The sequence below is a fragment of the Girardinichthys multiradiatus genome, chromosome 14 (genome assembly GCF_021462225.1).
Source record: "Girardinichthys multiradiatus isolate DD_20200921_A chromosome 14, DD_fGirMul_XY1, whole genome shotgun sequence".
Classification (NCBI taxonomy): domain Eukaryota; kingdom Metazoa; phylum Chordata; class Actinopteri; order Cyprinodontiformes; family Goodeidae; genus Girardinichthys; species Girardinichthys multiradiatus.
Window position 1 is genome coordinate 4,634,431 of NC_061807.1, and position 7,789 is coordinate 4,642,219.

At 38.6% G+C, this 7,789-nt stretch overlaps 1 long non-coding RNA gene across 1 annotated transcript; it reads left to right on the forward strand.

The window, feature by feature from the left end:
- The first annotated feature begins 1,621 nt into the window (after window positions 1-1,621).
- Window positions 1,622-2,154, forward strand: LOC124881358. The gene is made up of 3 exons (XR_007041632.1): window positions 1,622-1,714; window positions 1,849-1,940; window positions 2,054-2,154. It is a non-coding gene; the product is annotated as an uncharacterized LOC124881358 (long non-coding RNA).
- The last annotated feature ends 5,635 nt before the right edge of the window (window positions 2,155-7,789 follow it).

The following is a 7,789-nucleotide window of genomic DNA, read 5'->3' on the forward strand; positions in this document are numbered from 1 at the left end:
AATCTAAAATATATGAATGTTAAATTTTCATCATGACATTATGGAAAATAATGAACTTTATCACAATATGCTAATATTTTGAGAAGGACCTGTATTGAATGTTTAAGGTGTCATCGTGAACTTTACATATTAAACCCTCAGCTTCCTATTTTTCGTGGTTTTGTGTAACAAAGTTCTGCTGCAGCATCGACCATTTTATTTTTGAAAGAGTTCCTTAAAAACCCGCTGCATCCATTTAAAGAATCAGTTTTACACATCATAAATAAATAAATACGTATGTAAGCAGTACTGAGATAATGAAGATCTGACAGGTCATCGGGTTAAGTTAAGTAACCCAATACACAACCAGTAGTGGTTTTTTGTGTTGGTAATATGGGCGGCTTAGGATTTGGGGGGGTCAAGAGCATCTGTTTAAAATAATACATATTTTTATCTCTGTTGTTTCCTGATTTATTGCACTTTTTGCATATTGCCTTGTACAATAAACACATATTCCCCTGTGCCCGATGCGCCCACTACTTGCTGCAGACAGAAAATCTTTAATAATGAAGGCCCAGCAAGAGAGGCTCAACCATTGCAATTTTTTTTTTATTTGTTCAAATATTTTTATTGCCATTCTGAACATCAAACATAAGGGAAAAAAAACACCTTGAAAACAAAAACGTATGCAGACAAACAACAATGGATAAATAATAAATAATACAGGATGGTGGTTTTCCCGAGATTATATACTATTATGTTTTAAGAAGTCCAACAAAGGTTTCCAATCGTTGTCAAACTTCTGTTTTCCTTTTTACAATAAAAGTTAGTTTTTCCAATAAAGCAGAGGATGGCATTTCCTTCGCCGACACATGGTGAAGGTGAGTCCATTTTTCTCCACGTCAGAGCAATGATTCTTTTCGGCTGCAAAAGTCCAAAATCAATTAATACTGAGGGGCGAGGTTCTTCAGGAAAATACCCAGCAGACAGAGCTTTGGATCACATTGAACCTGTTGTCCAACAATGAAATAATGTACCTTAACATTCAGAGCATTTAAAACATCTGCAATGCCAGGAGACCATTTATTCAGTTTCTCAGGTGTAATACAAGTCCTCAATCTGCCATATTTATTGTAACAGCCTCAGTCTCATATTAACAGATTGTTTCTGCGTTCCTAGACATGTCCTTTCCCATTCATCCTGGCATGTGTCTAATTGAATATCTGTTTTCCAGGCCTAGAATCTATTATTCCTAGATTCACAATCCTTAGTAACAAATGCATTATAAAACACAGAAATTAGCTACTTTTCCAAATTTCTTACCCCTAGATTTTTGAGGTATACGAGTTGTGGTTCACATGTAAATTATTGCTTTTGGATTAAATAAAGTGTTTTAGCTGCATGTTCTTAAAAAACGGTTCTTAGAAATATCAAACTTGTCATTGTTTTAGCAGCTGCTTTGACACACATGCAGAAGACAGAGACAGAGGAAGATTTCAGATGTTTTATTATAAAGAAAAATGTTGGTTAAAATCCGGAACCAGGCAACTGTGCAGGAAGGAGGAACAGGGAGGTTAGAATGGAGTTGAGATATATGACAATGTTGAAGAGATTTTATGCTTACAATTGTTGAGTAGATGAACCACCAGGGGGAAAAATGAGGTGGGTCTGGGAGTGGAGAGTTTGTCCTTGAGTGGAGAACATGATCCAGGGATTCCCAAGCTACTTGCTGAAGGTAAGTGAGATCCAAAAGGAAGGCCAGAGAGAGGCAGGGTGGAGTTTGGTGGTAAGCATGGTGGGGTTTGAGCAGGGTTACCAGTATCTTGAGAGAGGAGCCAGAATGCTGTCAGCTGGGATCTTGTCCAAAAGGAGGTCTGAATCATCGAAGGAGGCTTGGAACCAGAAGGAGAACTGGAGTGGAATCCAGTGAACTATGTAACCTGGGGAGGAGCACAATCAAGGTAAGATTCTTTCTAGAGGAAATAGTCACAGGTTTCATTAGGCTTGAGTTTACCACTGCAGGTTAACACTCAAGCACTGAAGTGCTGACAGCAGGCTCCTCTTATACTGCCAGGATGATGAGGCTTGATGAAGAACACCTGTCTCACCCTCAGAGACCCTGCTCTGGCACCACCTAGAGGAAACCAAAGGAAGTGCAAGCAGCAAAGGAAACAGTCTCCTAGACTCCAACAAAACTTCAGACAGAGTTCTTCGAATGACATAATAATGCCCTCTAAATATAGATCCTCTATTTTCTGAAGTCCTTTACTTGCCCATAATCTGAAGCCTCCATCTGCTTTTCCTGTTGGGAAGAGTTCATTACCAAAAATTTGTGAAAAAATTAAAGGGAAGCTGTATCTTTAAAATGTTTATGAGCTTAAAACCAGATGTCAATTGTATTCTTAAGGAATGGATTTTTTCTTCCATGTATTAGTTTTTTGACTTCTGCCGAATAAAAGTATGAATTTATCTCAAGGTTTTCTATTGAAGTTTTTTTAATAACGACCCAAGCCGGTGGTGTGTTTTCTGAGAAGTAAAACATTTCTGCTCCTAATTGGGCGACCAGTAATACCACTTCAAAGTTGGAAATTGTAGCCGTCCTCTAGTCACAGTCTGAGCCTTATTCTAGGTTTTGTGTTGTTCCATATAAATTTGTTAAAGATGCATTATACTATGTTAAAAAATTATTTGGATAGCGGTAAGGGAATTGGTTGGAATAAATAAATAAATAAATTTGGTACTAGGGTCATTTTTATCATATTGGTGCATCCAATTAGAGAGATGGGATTGTCATCCATCAATCAAGGGTGTTTTTTACTTCTTTTACAAGCGGGTCAAAATTGATATTCCCTATTCTTTTTATATCAGGTGTAATTCTGTCTCCTAAATAAATAAATACTTCCTTTGCATTTATAAAAGCTGATTTTATGATTAGAGTTCTCTTTCTTCTTTATTTAAGTATAAAGTTGATGATTTTTGATAATTTATTTTATAGCCTGAAATCTGTCCGAATACATCAATTTGCTCAATCATATTGGGAATAAAAATAGGAAAAGGAGAATATAATCAGCGTAACGGGATATAGAATGTTCTTGCCCTCCGATCTAAATACCAGTGTGCCTTTACTACCATGGCCATCGGGTCCAAAGCAAGAGCAAACAACATCGGTGACAGAGGAAATCCCAGTTGAGTGGATTGTTGTAGAGTGATTGGTTTAGAAGTTTTTCCGTTTGTTATCACACTTGCCACAGGATCCGTGTATACGATTTTTACTCATTGGACCATGGCCACTTATAACTATGCTATCATTATGGCAATTTTTAATTTTGGACAAGATTGCTGTGGAGACGAAGTAATAATCTATTCTAGATTGAGATTTATGTTGATTTGAGTAACAATTTTTGCTCTCGTCATATTTCACATAAATTTTAATCAGTGATGTATTGATTAATTAGTTTTCTTTGTGTGTGATTTAGATGTGTCTGTGCCGGTTAAGCGGTCCATTTTACGACCTTATGGACGATTGAAGTCACCTCTGATTATACATGAGCCATCCAATGAGGATATTGCAAAGAAAGGATTTTCAAAGAATTTTGGATTATCTTCTGGACTCCATCTGTAAACTCCAGAGTCGTCTTACCAGCCTCAGCTCGTTTTGGAATCCCAAAAACTCAGAGTTTCATCCTTTGGCTTTGGTTGTCAAGATCTTACTTTCTAAAGAATGCGTTTTACCATCTTTGCCACCTTAGTATTATTGTTGTCCAGTTCTTCTTCAGCTAGCATTAGCTTCCATTATGTGTGTCGTTTTGTCATCCACATTTTGTTTGACATCCACCACACTCTTCTCCAGTACGTTTATTAAATTAGCCATTTTACCCTGACAGTGGCTGATGCTGTCCAACTTGGAGGCGAACTCTGAGCGAAGTGCTCTGAGTTTTGTTAGCACCGCTTGCCAATCAGCCATATTGCTAACATCCTCACTGTGCTTGTTTGGTGAAGCAACAGTTTTTTGTGAGGCACGTTGCCGAGTGAAGATGTCACAGTCCTTTACAGTAGTCAGTTTCGACACAATACAACTTTAATTGATAGTATTTTCTCAGGGTCCTGCTATCAATTTATGTGCGGTTGAGTAGAGCTCTCTAGTTATGCTGCCATCTTCATCAGTGGCTCTACAGCGCCTCCACAACCAGGGCAATATTTTTGCAAAAAGCACCACTGTACACAAGTATTCACATTGAGCAGACAGGAATTATCGGGTTCGCTACAGAACAGTTTTAAGACCTTTCTGTGGGTTCTGAGAAATTTTTGTTACTACAACGAGAAGTTTTGATAACTACACCGAAGTTTTGACTTTTCAACTGCCAGAGGTGTTTACAAGAAGACGACGTCCTCTTTTTTTTTTTCTAGTCTACTGCAACGGTTCCTCATATTTTCCCCGTTTTGAACGAATAATGGTCCAAAAATATCCCTCACTCCCCCTGTTTTTCTTCAGATCTATGACCCATCCTCAAGCCGGTAACTCGATGTCAAAGTAAATTTGTTCTTTTTTATATTAAATCGGGTTGGTGTATTTAGAGGTCTGGGAAGTGTGAGGCATGTTTAGGTGGTTTAGTATCAAGTAGCAAAGTAGCAAAAACACTTCAATCAATATTGCATGCAACAAGTTAATCCAAGGTATGAACTTGTTGCATGCAATATTGATTGAAGTGTTTTTGCTGAACTGTTTTGATTCCCTGTTTGAATACTGTGGAAGCGCAACGAGTGGCTGCGCTCAAGTTGGATGTGTTCGTCCTGCTGATTGTCAATCAGTCAGGAGTTAAAGCTGAACTTTGGAAGTTTTTCATTCAAAACAGACTGCAGCCTGGACCTCGTGGCCTGGCCACTCCATTGTTTGTTCTGTCATTTTATTACCCTTGGGGTTTTTCCACCAAGCTCCCGCCTTAGAGTTTTATGACCCTTTGTTCAAGATTTGGGGCCATCAGCTGCTAGTGGCTAATGGTAGCAGCCCTACCGCTCTACCAGCTGATAGCCATGGTCGAGAAACACACACACGGAGAAAGACTTCTCAGCGTACTGGTTTTTGATCCTCGTTCCAAGTTAATCCAAATTGTTGTGGTATTCTCATTCCAGAAACTGCTGGTTTTATCTCCATCTATCCTCCAACACATATTCTTATTTTTGATTATTAGTATACGACTTTTTGTAGAATAGTGCATGCTCAGTTAGGTGAATGTTGTTGGACCAGAATAGCTAGATTGTAAGAGGGACTATTGGTTTACTATATTTTCATATAGATAAAGAGACAGCGTTTCTGGTTCTTTTGTGTAAGAGTGATTATCTGTCAAGTGACGGTTAGAATCCCACCATTCAGTGAAATGGTTGATAACACAGTAACATTTGGCATGGTTTTGGTTAATAATTATTAATGATGATTAATTAATGGTAATTATTCAGTGCTGTGAGCCCAATAGTCTCACCACCATAGTATATATCTGATCTTTATTTGTAGGACATTATTTTTGGTTAGAATTTATTTCTATTATATTTTTATTATGATTTTTTATAAATATTTACAATCAATAATCATAAATCCTACCAAGTGTCAAAAATGTTCTGTTTTAGTCCAGACATCATTACATCATTCTTACCGTTTGCTTTGGTTTAGATAAGAGCTGATGACTGAAACTCTAAAAATCTTAAAAGATACTAGACCCACTGAACCTTCTTCAGAGCTGACCTGCCCTCCTCATCTGTTCTCTGAAATTAACAAACTAGGGGCGTCATGAATAAACATATGCAAAGATTTCCTACAGAAACATGGGACAGATGTGAAAAGAAAACACACAAATCACATTAGATGTGATCAGAGGGGCAATTTAAGGACAGTTTAACTAATTTACTCATCAAGAAGTGAGCCTGGTACTTATGCAGCAACGAGTGTGTAGCTAAAGGCTCCAGTTACAGTAGGAAAAGCCTCTGCAGATTCCAGTTTAGTAAACAATTCAAAAGCAGGTGTTGAACCAACAGTAGATGTTCTACAGGTCCTTCTCAAAATATTAGCTTATTGTGATAAAGTTCATTATTTTCCATAATGTCATGATGAAAATTTAACATTCATATATTTTAGATTCATTGCACACTAACTGAAATATTTCAGGTCTTTTATTGTCTTAATACGGATGATTTTGGCATACAGCTCATGAAAACCCAAAATACCTATCTCACAAAATTAGCATATCATTAAGAGGGTCTCTAAATGAGCTATGAACCTAATCATCTGAATCAACGAGTTAACTCTAAACACCTGCAAAAGATTCCTGAGGCCTTTAAAACTCCCAGCCTGGTTCATCACTCAAAACCCCAATCATGGGTAAGACTGCCGACCTGACTGCTGTCCAGAAGGCCACTATTGACACCCTCAAGCAAGAGGGTAAGACACAGAAAGAAATATCTGAATGAATAGGCTGTTCCCAGAGTGCTGTATCAAGGCACCTCAGTGGGAAGTCTGTGGGAAGGAAAAAGTGTGGCAGAAAACGCTGCACAATGAGAAGAGGTGACCGGACCCTGAGGAAGATTATGGAGAAGGGCCGATTCCAGACCTTGGGGGACCTGCGGAAGCAGTGGACTGAGTCTGGAGTAGAAACATCCAGAGCCACCGTGCACAGGCGTGTGCAGGAAATGGGCTACAGGTGCCGCATTCCCCAGACCTGGGCTACATAGAAGCAGCACTGGACTGTTGCTCAGTGGTCCAAAGTACTTTTTTCGGATGAAAGCAAATTCTGCATGTCATTCGGAAATCAAGGTGCCAGAGTCTGGAGGAAGACTGGGGAGAAGGAAATGCCAAAATGCCAGAAGTCCAGTGTCAAGTACCCACAGTCAGTGATGGTCTGGGGTGCTGTGTCAGCTGCTGGTGTTGGTCCACTGTGTTTTATCAAGGGCAGGGTCAATGCAGCTAGCTATCAGGAGATTTTGGAGCACTTCATGCTTCCATCTGCTGAAAAGCTTTATGGAGATGAAGATTTCATTTTTCAGCACGACCTGGCACCTGCTCACAGTGCCAAAACCACTGGTAAATGGTTTACTGACCATGGTATCACTGTGCTCAATTGGCCTGCCAACTCTCCTGACCTGAACCCCATAGAGAATCTGTGGGATATTGTGAAGAGAACGTTGAGAGACTCAAGACCCAACACTCTGGATGAGCTAAAGGCCGTTATTGAAGCATCCTGGGCCTCCATAAGACCTCAGCAATGCCACAGGCTGATTGCCTCCATGCCACGCAGTCATTTCTGCAAAAGGATTCCCGACCAAGTATCGAGTGCATAACTGTACATGATTATTTGAAGGTTGACGTTTTTTGTATTAAAAACACTTTTCTTTTATTGGTCGGATGAAATATGCTAATTTTGTGAGATAGGAATTTTGGGTTTTCATGAGCTGTATGTCAAAATCATCCGTATTAAGACAATAAAAGACCTGAAATATGTCAGTTAGTGTGCAATGAATCTAAAATATATGAATATTAAATTTTCATCATTACATTATAGAAAATAATGAACTTTATCACAATATGCTAATTTTTTGAGAAGGACCTGTATTTGGTCCTCTGATGGTTCATGAGTTTGAAGATTTATAAAATGCAAAATTATAGCAATAAATAATTTTACCTTCTAAGAGTAAAAATAAAAAATCTCTTTAAACGTGTAGGTTTTATTTGTGCTGAGGTTTTTTTTTTCAAACTGTATCCTGCCAAGGATAAAGTGTGAAATATGATTGTTTTCCCCTCCTCTTACCTAATCGGGTCTTTCTT